General features: G+C 42.0%; 2 long non-coding RNA genes across 2 annotated transcripts; one reads left to right on the forward strand and one right to left on the reverse strand.

Annotated features, from left to right (window-relative positions):
- Positions 1-4,879: 4,879 nt before the first annotated feature.
- Positions 4,880-5,641, forward strand: LOC144988384 (uncharacterized). Its single transcript, XR_013652294.1, has 2 exons — positions 4,880-5,170; positions 5,251-5,641. It is a non-coding gene; the product is annotated as an uncharacterized LOC144988384 (long non-coding RNA).
- Positions 5,642-5,829: 188 nt separating this feature from the next.
- On the reverse strand, positions 5,830-7,348 carry LOC144988383 (uncharacterized). Its single transcript, XR_013652293.1, has 2 exons — positions 6,477-7,348; positions 5,830-6,043 (listed from the first exon to the last, which is right to left on the reverse strand). It is a non-coding gene; the product is annotated as an uncharacterized LOC144988383 (long non-coding RNA).
- Positions 7,349-14,045: the final 6,697 nt, after the last annotated feature.

Here is a 14,045-nt window from a genome sequence, read left to right on the forward strand (position 1 = left end):
GTTTTCCACAACCTGCTTATGAAAAGTACTGACTGATGATACGGGGGCCTTCCTCAGCCGCTCTCCACCTCCCCCACCGCCACCATGTAGCTCAGTGTTTTTTCCAAACAACATTATTTCTTTTGTGTCCTTGTAATATATTCATAGTGCAGGGAAACAGACAGTGGATCGAGATCAAGCAGCCCAGAAAATATCAAATGGAATATATTCATGGAGCTTCTGGGGTTCTCTGTGCCAGGCTCCAAAAAGAGGAGCGTCTCCACAAAAGCAGGATTTCTATGTGGGGTATAGACTCACTGCTGGGGGGGTGGGGGTTAGGTTCATATAGCAAACAATCTACATACTTAACCATGTCCCCACCTCCCGCTCCGCTTTCAGGACGTTCTCAGCTGGCAGCATAAACAGAAAACAGCTCTGAGCTTCATGATCTTCAAAAAGTTCAACCTGAACCATGAGTCACACAGGAACTACTGCCCCCTACAGGAACTGACAAAATTGGGATCCATAAATAATCAGACATTGCTCTAAAATCTATGGAATCATTTAAAAATAAAAACTGATTTGTCGTTTGATTGAAAATTATTTACATTAAAACTCTGTTCTGCAGGAAATGATTTGATGTTTCAGACCCAGATGTTCAGCTTCGTGACTTCAGGTTTTTGTGTTGTCTTCCATCATCATCATCATCATCCTCTTTGCATAAGAGAATGATCAGAGGTTTGTTTTCCTCCAACGATCTCAGTTTTCTTCACATTCCAGCGACAGATGGATGAAAGGGTCAGCTCATTAGTGAACATCCCGACCGTGTAGGGGTACATTCAGATCTCCACCGAGGAGCAGCTTGGGGTGGACCTTCATGCAGGTGAACTCTTTCAAAAAGCCTTCATCACTGTGTGCGTCTGTCGTGGTTTCCTCTTTTGGATCTCTGCAGCTGCAGGGGATCCAGGCTGAAGCGCTGATCCTGGCTCACGGTGGGAGCTTGTTGACCGTGTCACTCCTAACGGGATTCAGAGGCTTGTTTGGCACAGCTGGCTGCCTAATGGCGTTCTATAAACGTCAGAGAGATGTGCAGGGTGGTGTCTGTGAGACGAGCGTGCACAGCTAACGGTTACAGGTTTGAACAGGTCCAGTTTGTTCAGATCTGACATTTCGTTCTGATGATTACGGTAATGTGAGTGATGAAGTGGAGCTTTTCCTGCAGCTCCTGTTTTCAGGACTGAAACATTCATAAACTACATCAAAAAAAGAATCATGTGAATTTTACTGCACACCTTAGGATTCCCTCCTTTTCTCTAGTCAGACTGACTAGGTGCCTCCCTGGTGTGGAGATGAAAGTTTGTGTGCTGATCTCCAATGGAGCAGTCCCAACATGACGCCGTCTAAACCCAACTTTTGTCCTCGGCGCCAAAGCAGCACGAGAGCAGATAAAAGCAGAAGAAGGCGGTTTTCTCAGGTTCACCGCTGGTGCCGGCAGCATCGCCATGACCTCAAGCAGCTCTGGTCCTGAAGGAAACCTGGATGTTTGTTCTGAGTTCTGGGCCTAAAACACGGGAACGTTTGCTCCATTTCACCGTCCAGACGGCGAGGCTCATCACCATAAAAAAGCCTAAACAGACCAACAGTTGAACCTTGTTCTATGGAGATGACCCTGAACCCCGTCTGTGCAGACGAGTCTTCTACAGCTGATTAACAGCAGTCTTTCCCCGTGCTGCAGATCCCCCCCCCCCCTCTCACGGCTCCTCTGATGGCATCAGAAGCAGGCAGTGGAGTGCTCAGCCTCTCACCGGGGCCTCAATGACATTTCAGGCACCTCCGAGGTCGGCCGTGTGAGTCCTGGCAGAAACAACTCTATCTGATCAGAGAACATGATCATCTGTCCTTCAGTGAAGCACAGCAAGGCTTTGGTCTGAGCCCTGACAGACGCATTTACCTTTCCCGGAGCATTTCCAACGCCCCCTTTTCCCAGCTTGATTGGATTTTTGGCAAACATTCATCTGCAGAGCGGCTGGAAGATCCAGAGGAACCCCCCCGAGCAGGAGGATCCAGCATTGAAAACAGGTTTAAAGTGTAAATATCCTGCAGGTCGGCCAGAGAAAAGCAGACTCTTCGTCATGTTCGACACCTTTAGTTTGCTTTTCCTCCCAGAAAATGTTGGGAATTTTCCAGCAAATGTTTCTTTAGTGCAGCAAATGTGTTAGTTCACCAAGAACACGAGAGGCTAAAGAGCTGAAGGCTGCATTCATTCTCTACATTTAGACCCGTTCCCTAATTCTGCCTCAGGCTAAACGGGTTTTATTTGGTTTATTTCAGCCTCACAGTCAGAGCTGATGAATCCGTGCCGATGCTTTGGTGCTCAGGCTGACGTTAAATTATTATATTTCCTCAGAAATAAACAGCAAGACATTATTAGTGTTTTTAATACATCCAAGTTTTAGCCGCCAACCCAGAGAAGGAACAAGCGAAGACGGAGTCTGACGTTCTATGTGACGCACTGCAGCTGAAGACTCAAGTCTTTCTTTTAACCGTTTGATCTTCCTGGTTCATAAATGAGGCTGTGAAACGGAGCCGTGCAGACGCTGATGAAAACACGATGAGGCCCAGCAGAAGAAAAATGACTGAAATAAAAGAATAACCATCAGAGGCGGTGCATCACAGTCTGACCAAAGCAGGGAAAAAAAAGACTGAAAACTTTTGGAAAAAGCCTAAACTCCTGGCTGAGGTGAAGAGACGACCCGTCTGCTGGGAATCAAACCTGCGCCGCCACATTTAAATGATTTGCTTCAAAGAAACTGCCAATAAAAAGCCAGAAAGAGCAAAACAAAAAAAACATAATGACTTTACAAAAGCTCATCACATCAAATGAAGTGAAACACCGGAGAAAATAGAAGCAGGAAGCTCCGCCTCCATGCTCCAGCATCTTTCAGGTTTGTGTGGCGTCGCCTGGGTTTTCCTCCAACCTGAACCTGACACTGCGATGGATGGACTGAGAGGATAGGCGCCTGATGGGGCGCCGTCCATCCGTGCTCTTCCACATGAGCAGCGATGCTCCTGCAGACGTTAGCGGCAACATTTCTGCCTTTTCTGTCCAAACAGCTGATTCCATGAAACCTGCTTTCTGCTGCTGCTGGACCTCCATCTGAACCACAGACAATCATGGAGACAGGAACAGACCCAGCAAATGAAGCTAACCAGCCAACAGATGAGAAACCAACAACGGCTACTGCACGTTTTACTCCACGCCGTAGGATTTCTGAATATGGCCAATGCATGTTTTATGAACTAAACCATTTGAATGGATGGGGGGGCTCCTGTTCTCTGTGGAGTCGGGGCTGCTGTTTGCAGAAGGCAAAGCAGAGACTCCACATTTATCCAGCAGACCCGGTGAAACTGAAGCATCGAGGACTCGATCCCAGGTCACAGTGTGAAGACTGTTGGTATGCAGAGACTGAGCTAGCATCATCATCAACGCCTTCTTCCCTGCACACCAGCACTTTGGGATGCATTCACCTGAAGTTATTTTAGGTGGGTTTATTCCTGTTCAAATGCTGGTTGGTTCATTCATGTTCCCCACAACCTGCTCACTTATGGAAGGTACACCCATCATGAGAGAAAGTCGATTTTGGTTTGGAAAGCAGAATTGTTCACCTGGCATCTCATTTTGGAGCAGATTTCTGTCCCTGTGCTGCATCCCTGAAAAGACTGAAACTGAATTCAGCGCTGGAGGCTGCATGAGGAATTTCTGTGATGGAGCTGAAAAGCCTCACCAGCTGAGTGACAGCTTGTGGCATCATCCTGTTCCCTGTTTGGTTTCTTTAACCATTTTACCAAGAAGTGGTGAAGATTTAAACCAGGAAGCTTAACTATGACACTCATTCAGGATTGGCTCTTTACATCACATCAATCAAGAATAAAGATCCTCATAATTCAACATAACCACAGAATTCTAATTCCAGGAGGGATTTTACGGTGGCCCTGAAGTGCAAAGCATTCAACAAATCACTCGATACAAAAACATTTTTAAGATCACAACAACAATTAAAAAAAAAAAAAAAAATTAAAAAGCAGCATTACATTTTAGAAAACAAAACAAAATTTCAGAAACCAAAACTTGAAAAACAAAAATGACAAAAAAAACATTTCAGAAAACAAAATTAATTTCCAGAAAAAAAAAAATATTAAAAAATGAAAACATTTCAGAAAAAAAAAAGAATTTCCAGAAAAAAAATGAAATATTAAAAAATGAAAAACATTTCAGAACACAGAATTAATTTCCAGAAAACAAAACGAAATTTTCAAAAATGAAAAACATTTCCAAACCGGAAGAGGCAGCTACTATGGGACAACGCTGATTGGATGATGATGTTTGTCAATCATTTGAACTGAAAAGTATTTTAAATGAAGCGATGCCGGATTTTATCGTCCAAACAACAATGTACTATAATAATCCACGTATCTACCATTTACATATTAAATAAAAAATGCAGCAAACTGTTAATGAACTTTAAAAGTATTTTTTTAACATTTCGCCTGACACACGGTCACCCGGAAGTGTGAGCACTTTTACCACGAACGCTGTGCGCTAATGTCTACGGCTGCGAGGTTCATGCTGTCATTCATCTACAGGTAAGAATCAATTCTGTGATCTTTTCTTTTGTCAGTCACATGTCTCTAAGGATGTTAATTTTAGGATGTTAATTAAAGTGCTGCTTTGAAAAGATATTTTTTTTTTTATCTTGCGCATGCGCAAAAAGAACCCGATGGAGACGAACCGTCTTCACATGATAGCCGTTCCCGTTTTCGGTGACAAACATGAGAGAAAAAGCTCCGAGCCAGCCTGATTCTGGGATTTATACAGTAATTACAGTAATTATACGGCATCAGTGTTGCTAAAAATCGACTTTAAGACTGAAATCAGTAAACAAGTTATTATGGGAAATAATATTAAAGTGTATTGTATATTTTAGAACCATGCATATACACATATACTGAAACTTAAAAATGAACTTTAAAAGTTTATAAAATACTTAATTGAATTAACATGTGATATTTCTGCAGGTGAAGTTTCTCAAAGCGAAGTTCCAGAAAGGTTTGTGCTGCAGAAGAACAGATGGCAGCTCTACATGGGAATACAAGAAGACTAAAGTCATTCATATCATTGTGCAGTGTACAGGCAAGTCACCATGATTTATGTGAAATGTAATCAATAAATATTATTTAACCTTAATATCTAATTTTTTTTTTAAATTGCAGGTCCTTTAAAAAAAAGTCTTTAACCTGCTGCATAAGCCTGATTAGTTGTAAATGATGCAGTGGGGAGTGAAAGACGAAGCACAATTCCTGGCTTTAGCGTCGGGCTGATGATCTGGAAATCACATCTATGAGGAATCGCATCAAACACTTGTACAACTCCAAACAACTTAATGTTCCTTTAAGCAAAACTCCAGTTTAAAATGTTCATATTAGGCTTGCTTCATTTAGGAGTTTTTCCATGTTTACCATTTTAGGTTTTAAAGCTTTATTAATAAAGTTGATGTTTGATTTTCAAAGCTGTTGTTTAGAAATGTTTTTTTGTCAATGAAAAAACTGAATGCTGACGTGAGGATTGTAATAATGGATATGAAAATAAACAAATTTGTTTCATTTGTTTCATAGCAATGCAGTATATTATTATATTATTATTATATTATATTATAATTATATATTTGTTGAAAACTTAACATGAATACGTTATTCAGTAACAGAAACAAAGAAACAGTTGTGGATTTTCCTTTATGGGCTTCTTCATGCAGTCAATCAAATGTTCCGTTTACATTCAGCATTTACTCAGCGTACCTGTCAGTCACATTTATTAGAGGAAAAAATGCATCTGGGAAAGTCTGTTTGTGCTTAACAACTATATCAAAAAGAGTCATGTCAGGGAAGTTTTGTCCACATTGCTGCTCAGCATCACATCCAGAGGAAGATGCACAGGTAAGAGACGCCAGTTCCTGCTCGTACATGCTTGCAGCTTCCTCTGCACTGGACTCCAGCTCCATTGAAATCCCTGACAGAGATAAATTAATAAATTAAAAATCCCTGACAGAAAAACATCGGCTGCCGTTCATCTTTCATTCAGGAAAAAGTTGAGTTCATCAAAATGAGGAGAAAATGGGTTAAACCAGAAATTCATTAGGGAGGGGTCAAAACACCAAACTCAGAATAAAATACATTATTTCAGTCTTATAAAAAATAGATTCTAAAACAATTTGGTATTCCTCCTCTGCCTGAAAGACTAAAATGTTTTTTTTTAAAGATTTATTTTACACTACAGACTTTGCCACCTTTAGTTACACACCTGGACGTGTGTGATGATGTGCACATCCAGTCATTTACTGTCATGTTTCTGTGCACTGACACACTCTAAAGTCACAGATCTTATAGTGTGAATAAGAAGCATTCATAAATGTTATTCTGAGACACAAACTGCTGCAGTTTACCTGACAGCTTTGCTGATTTATGCGGCTGGTACACCTGTCTGAGAATCCTGCCCACGTGACCCCCTCTCCAGCTGATGAGGTAACCTGTCATTAACGTATGACTGAAGGATCTTGGATCTGTCTGTAAACACCCACCTAGAAATCACGTTTAACGCTACATTTATTAGATCAAACAAATGTGCCTCCATACCTTATCTGTGGATGGCGGGACTGCATTTCCTGATGTGCGCCGTCTTTAACACCCGTTTTTTCGCAGCTGCTGCTTTAGACAGAATCCTCTCACGACATTTTGAAACATTTGTAAACCTGGTTGGTGTTGATATTTCTGGGTGCGTTCTGTCATCATATCCGCTAAATATTCAAAGATTAACGTTTATGTTAACGTTTTACCGTCCCTTTCTTTGTTTACCTGCAGAACGGACGTCATCCACACAAACTACTTCCGGGTGACCGTTCTGCTTCAGACGAAATATTCAAAAAATTATTTAAACCTTCATTATCTGTTTGCTGCATTTTTGATGTAATATGTATATGGGAAATACGTGGATTATTATAGTACATTGTTGTTTGGACGATGAAATCCGGCATCGCTTGATTTAAAATACTTTTCAGTTCAAATGATTGACAAACATCATCATCCAATCAGCGTTGTCCCATAGTACCTGCTTCTTCCGGTTTGGAAATGTTTTTCATTTTTGAAGATTTCGTTTTGTTTTCTGGAAATTCATTCTGTGTTCTGAAATGTTTTTCATTTTTTAATATTTCATTTTTTTTTCTGAAATGTTTTTCATTTTTTAATATTTCATTTTGTTTTTCTGAAATGTTTTCCTTTTTTTGTATTTCATTTTCTTTTCTGGAAATTATTTTTTTTTCTGAAATGTTTTCATTTTGTAATATTTCTTTTTTTTTCTGGAATTTTTTTTTTTTTCTGAAATGTTTTTTTCTTTTTTTTCTTTTTTCTTTTTTATGTTTTGGTTTCTGAAATTTTGTTTTGTTTTCTAAAATGTAATACTGCTTTTTAAATTGTTGCTGTGATCTTAAAAATGTTTTTGTATCGAGTGATTTGTTGAATGGTTTGCACTTCAGGGCCACCGTAGGATTTTGTTGGAAGAACTATCTCCGGTTTTACTCAAGGTTACTTGATTTAGTATGGAAAGTTTGTGCTTTGAGGACTTTTTCAGAATAAAACAATCATTGATGTATGCTAAATGCTAACAGAGGAAACACAAACACTTAGCACCAGAAGAACTTTTGAACCGACTTGAATGTTATATTTTTCCTTCTCTCGCTCATTTTTTTAAACCTATTGATACTTTGCTCTTGTTTGACCTTGCATTAGACCAGGGGTGTCCAAACTGCGGCCCGCGGGTCTGTTTTCATTGGCCCGCGGCAAATTTTGAAAATGTAATTGAATGGCCCGCACGTGGCGCATGAGATCAACTCTGTTGCACTTCTCAGTTTCAACACTAGATGGAGTCGGTCACAGAAAGGTGTGTTGCGGAGTGGGTGTGTGCTGAGCCCCCCGCGTGCCACGAGAGAGGGGGGGGGGAGCAAGGAGCGGAGGTGTGGGGGGCCGATATATTCTGTGTTCGGAGGACGGAGCATTTTAATAAATAGCATTCTGAAATGTGAAAAAGTATTTCCTTTATGTAAAAAATAACTTAAACCATAACTTACCATCACCAAGTATGAATGAGGAGTGAATGAATAATAGACACAATGTAAAAACTGTGAGCATCTGGAAAAGCACAGAAAAATCTAATCCATTATTATTATTCAATAAAGCCGTTCTGAACTGCCTGGTTGGAATGAGGTTTAATTGTCTGAGTGAATGTTTCATTTTGATGTGCGCTTGTTTTATGTGGCACAGATCAGCATCACTGCTCCTGAGAGCAATGTTCTTCACATTATAGGCGAGTTAAAAATACACAGTAATCATGTGTCAATATGTCACCTCTTGTGTGCGGCCCAGACCTTTGCTCATTTTTCTGTATTTGGCCCTCACCAAAAAAACTTTGGACACCCCTGCATTAGACACTGCAGCCAAGTCCTTAGTGTGCCTCAGACTTGGCCACTAAAGCTGATTCAGAACTACAGCTGAAGGTTAAAGTAGGAAGTAGGGACGGGAATAGAAGCCCCATGAAGCTTCCTTTGGGGTTCATGTAATTGTGCCGGAAAAATGAACCACCCATTCAGTGCTTTGAAACCACACAGAACAGCTGCATCTGGTGGCGGACTGGACGTATATCATATGCTTCAACTAAGCTCCTTGTAACACTTCAAAGTCCAAATGATGATTAAAAAACGTAAAACAAAACAACGTTGTTAATGATTATTAAAAAGAACAACGTCAAACAACACAACATGTGCCGCTTTCTGTGAGAAGTGCTTGACAGCAAAACACACATCACATGAAGAAAAAAAACGCAAAGCAAAAAAAAACAACTGTAAATTTCTGGCCTTGAACCCAGGATCCTTGGATGTGACTCCCAACGACCGTTCCACTGAGCTATCGCTGCTCATGCTAATTTGTCTTCGCATTATAAATTTATTGAAGTATTTTTTATACATGACGTTCATAGTGCATTGTTTTATTAGGAGAAATCGAGTAGAAACGATCTTGAGCCACAGTATGTTTCTTACTAGGAGCCATGGTAAAGTGCAATGAACTGACGCTGATTCTGATACTGGGGAAACACTAGAACTGGTCGGGAAACGTTCGGGATTCATTTCGTGTTTCTAGAGAATAGCGCCCCCAACTGTTCAAGTGACATCTGAAGCGTGGTACGACCAGACCAGGGGTCGGCAACCTTTTTTACTCAAAGAGCCATTTGGGACCGCCCCTTATAAAAAAGGAAGCACCCGGAGCCACAACCCGTTTTGACATCATTATATATATTATGCATGTAAATATTATTCAAAGGTGCTCATTACGTCGATCTTCAATGACATGAGTGCAGATCGCGGGCCAGAAAAGATAAAAAAAAAAAAAAGTACCTCTTTAAATTCCACCAAAGTCCTCACTGAGAAGTACGGGACTTGATTGACATGTAGATTGGCCAATCGGACATCGTCTGAAGCATACGTCGCTGCAAATGCACATTATGTTCTTTAAAGGATGATGAGGAGTGAATGAATAATAGACACAATGTAAAAACTGTGAGCATCTGGAAAAGCACAGAAAAATCTAATCCATTATTATTATTCAATAAAGCCGTTCTGAACTGCCTGGTTGGAATGAGGTTTAATTGTCTGAGTGAATGTTTCATTTTGATGTGCGCTTGTTTTATGTGGCACAGATCAGCATCACTGCTCCTGAGAGCAATGTTCTTCACATTATAGGCGAGTTAAAAATACACAGTAATCATGTGTCAATATGTCACCTCTTGTGTGCGGCCCAGACCTTTGCTCATTTTTCTGTATTTGGCCCTCACCAAAAAAACTTTGGACACCCCTGCATTAGACACTGCAGCCAAGTCCTTAGTGTGCCTCAGACTTGGCCACTAAAGCTGATTCAGAACTACAGCTGAAGGTTAAAGTAGGAAGTAGGGACGGGAATAGAAGCCCCATGAAGCTTCCTTTGGGGTTCATGTAATTGTGCCGGAAAAATGAACCACCCATTCAGTGCTTTGAAACCACACAGAACAGCTGCATCTGGTGGCGGACTGGACGTATATCATATGCTTCAACTAAGCTCCTTGTAACACTTCAAAGTCCAAATGATGATTAAAAAACGTAAAACAAAACAACGTTGTTAATGATTATTAAAAAGAACAACGTCAAACAACACAACATGTGCCGCTTTCTGTGAGAAGTGCTTGACAGCAAAACACACATCACATGAAGAAAAAAAACGCAAAGCAAAAAAAAACAACTGTAAATTTCTGGCCTTGAACCCAGGATCCTTGGATGTGACTCCCAACGACCGTTCCACTGAGCTATCGCTGCTCATGCTAATTTGTCTTCGCATTATAAATTTATTGAAGTATTTTTTATACATGACGTTCATAGTGCATTGTTTTATTAGGAGAAATCGAGTAGAAACGATCTTGAGCCACAGTATGTTTCTTACTAGGAGCCATGGTAAAGTGCAATGAACTGACGCTGATTCTGATACTGGGGAAACACTAGAACTGGTCGGGAAACGTTCGGGATTCATTTCGTGTTTCTAGAGAATAGCGCCCCCAACTGTTCAAGTGACATCTGAAGCGTGGTACGACCAGACCAGGGGTCGGCAACCTTTTTTACTCAAAGAGCCATTTGGGACCGCCCCTTATAAAAAAGGAAGCACCCGGAGCCACAACCCGTTTTGACATCATTATATATATTATGCATGTAAATATTATTCAAAGGTGCTCATTACGTCGATCTTCAATGACATGAGTGCAGATCGCGGGCCAGAAAAGATAAAAAAAAAAAAAAGTACCTCTTTAAATTCCACCAAAGTCCTCACTGAGAAGTACGGGACTTGATTGACATGTAGATTGGCCAATCGGACATCGTCTGAAGCATACGTCGCTGCAAATGCACATTATGTTCTTTAAAGGATGATACCGCGGCCGCGTGTGGGAGGAGCTACTGGTTCTGCTCTGATCGCTGCATGGAGCGATGTGTTCATCAATGCATGGAAGACACTGAGAATGTGGAGATCAGGTTTATAATTTTGAAGAGTTCTACTTGGTAATCATGTTTCCATGTTTGAGTTCATAAAATCATCCCAGAGAAAGTCTCTGCTTCAACTCCTGCAGGGAAAGCTGCGTCTCAATCTGACGCCGTGTTTGCATCTCTGACAGAGTTTGAAGCCAAAGCCCCTCCCCCGCCTCTCTACCTGCTTTTCCTCTCTACCTGTTCACCTGTTCACATCCTCTGCTGCTGAGAGTTGTTTCCCCCGCGCTCCTCGGTGTGTTCTACACAGAGAGCGCAAAATACAGCAGTAGTCGGGTCGCTCCAGCGCCGCACAAGGATGAAAGAGCCGGACGCAGGTTATAGCGGGGATAGAGCGGGTTAAGAAAATGAATGGCAGAAGGCGGCCCGCTGAAGAAATATTCAATATTGTACACATTTTATTATTAGTCTGAACTATCTTTTATTTAGAAAAATCTTTTATTTTATCAGTCCAGGACGACAAAAAACATCAACAAAAGCTGTTTTTGGCGGTTTTTGGCTGGGTCTGGTGGTTTTCAGATGACTTTTCGGCTGGAAACCTGTAACTCTATCTGGCAACGCTGGCGCGAACTCTCAGTCTGTCATCAGTCTCTGCCCCGCGGCACGTCAAGTTCCCGGCAGATGATCGGAGTGTTTATTGAAGTCGCCCCACGTGTCTCCTCCTGCTATCAGCTCTGCAGGTCTCGCCCGATAAATACCAGCTCATTACGAAGCTGTTTTTTACGTGGTTCGCGCTTCGTACAGAGCCATCAGCGCCTTTGAAATGCCATGGAAAATGAACAAACTAAAATAAAATTTCATTATTTAAAAAATACCCATTATTTTCCAAAGTCACAGGGAGCCACAACAGATGGATGAAAGAGCCAGATGTGGCTCCGGAGCCATGGGTTGCCGACCCCTGGACCAGACGAAGCATTTGGCGCGTCATACGTCATCAACCACGTGATCTGCGCTAGTTGACACACGCCCCGAAACATTGTGCCGAAACACTCTGTTTCATGAAAGTGAACCGTGCGCCGAAGCGCCGTGTCAAACGGGTCATCCCTAGTAGGAAGAGATTTGAGATGATTCAGCTCATCGCTTCCTGCACAAGGGGGCAAAAATGCCAAACACCATGAAACTTTCTGTGGTTAAGCCATGTTTGGATGTGTTTACATGAGGATCCGTGGACTCAGCTCAAATGGTGGTTATGCCACATGTCTATAGATGGGCGGCCGTGGTGCAGCGGTAGGGCGGTCGTCCCATGATCGTAAGGTTGCAGGTTCGATTCCCGCCTTGCACGCCCATGAGTCGAAGTGTCCTTGGGCAAGACACTGAACCCCACCTTGCCTCTGGTGGTAGGCGGGCGCCTGTGTTTGGCAGCGGAGCGACCACCAGTGTGTGACTGTGTGTGTGAATGTGTGTGTGACTGGGTGAATGGGTCTGTGACTGTAAAGCGCTTTGTCCTTGTAGGAAGAAAGGCGCTATATAAGTATACGCCATTTACCATTCTATAGATCTTTGTCGGCTTCACACTGAACTCTTTAAAACTCTGAAGCTCTCCAAACCAGCTGGGAAAGTGTTGCTGCTAAAAGCTGATTTTGTCTGAAAAGAGCACCGACCAGAGAAGAAGGAACACCAGCCGGAGCCTCTGACCGCCATGTTGTGATGGGAGTGTGAGCATCCTCTCACCACATTTACTCACCAAACATTGTGGAGCTTCTTGTGAGTCGCGCTCAGGGCTGTTTTCTTATCCTTTGTTGAGTTACTGCCTGGATCATTCCTCTCTATGTTTTGTTTCGTCGTCACTATTTCACTAAACCACAGCAGAATCTCGTTAGCTCCTGAATCTCTGGACGTTCATACACACAAGCTTTTATCCGACAGTATACTTCCCCTCCCCAGTTGTTTACGTTGTTCGGTAGGTTTGTCTGCTTCACACTGAAGGGAACCAGAGTTCAACAGTCAGTGAACATTTTGGTTGTTTTGTTCGCTCAGGTGAGCGTTCACACCTGAGCGAACCAGAGGAAAGCTGCTCTGGTGAGGATCAAACCCGGCTGACATTTAAACCATCTCCAGCCCCAAGTTCCCATCAGTTCACCTGAACTTCAAAAAGTGGCACCGCTTTTAATTAGGGGGAGAATAATTGGGAGGGGACAGCTGCACTAAAGCACCATGTAAAAACTAAAGTGCCAGAGGAATAACAGCAGAAACAAATATTCTGAAGTAGAAAACATAGAAACACTATAGTGTGCCCCAATGGAACCATTAGAACAAATCTTTGAGCAGTTCCTGCTAACCTGCCAAAGATTTCTGCATGAACCCCCCCACAGCATTCTCACTCGATGCAAAGCTTCCTATGACATGTCTGACCTGTTTATCATGCAGCATAAAGACGGATTCTCCGTCCAATCCCGGATCAGACAGTGTCTGTTTGCCAGTTTGACTCTGCTCCGACACTTTACCGGCCTTATTTTCACAGATAATGAGGCTTGTGATTACCATCTTAATAGGCATTAACAAGAAATGAGATCAGCAGGAAAGCACATTTGCAAACAGAGAGCTGTGTCATATCAAGGAATTATGCACACTTGGGATGGGAGCCGTAATCTCATGAAAATTCAATTATCCCACTTTAGAAATGGATTATGGACAAGAAAGAATATTAAGAAGATGGTGTGGAAAACAAGAGCAGATGGAATCAGATAGGAACCCCCTGCTGACATTTCCTCCCAGGTCTTTGTTTTAAGATGCTTCATTCATTCCTGCAGCCCTTTAGATGCAGCATGCTAGCATGACGAGCCCGCGTGTCTTAAAAAAACATTCAAATAAACTGTTTAAATATGAAGTTGTTGGGAATAGAACGAGAATTTCTCCTGGAAAGACTTCATGGATGTGTCTATCCACTCGTCCACCCATCCATCC

Source organism: Oryzias latipes, chromosome 20 (assembly GCF_053564925.1).
Source record: "Oryzias latipes strain Hd-rR chromosome 20, Olatipes_Hd-rR_3.1".
Classification (NCBI taxonomy): domain Eukaryota; kingdom Metazoa; phylum Chordata; class Actinopteri; order Beloniformes; family Adrianichthyidae; genus Oryzias; species Oryzias latipes.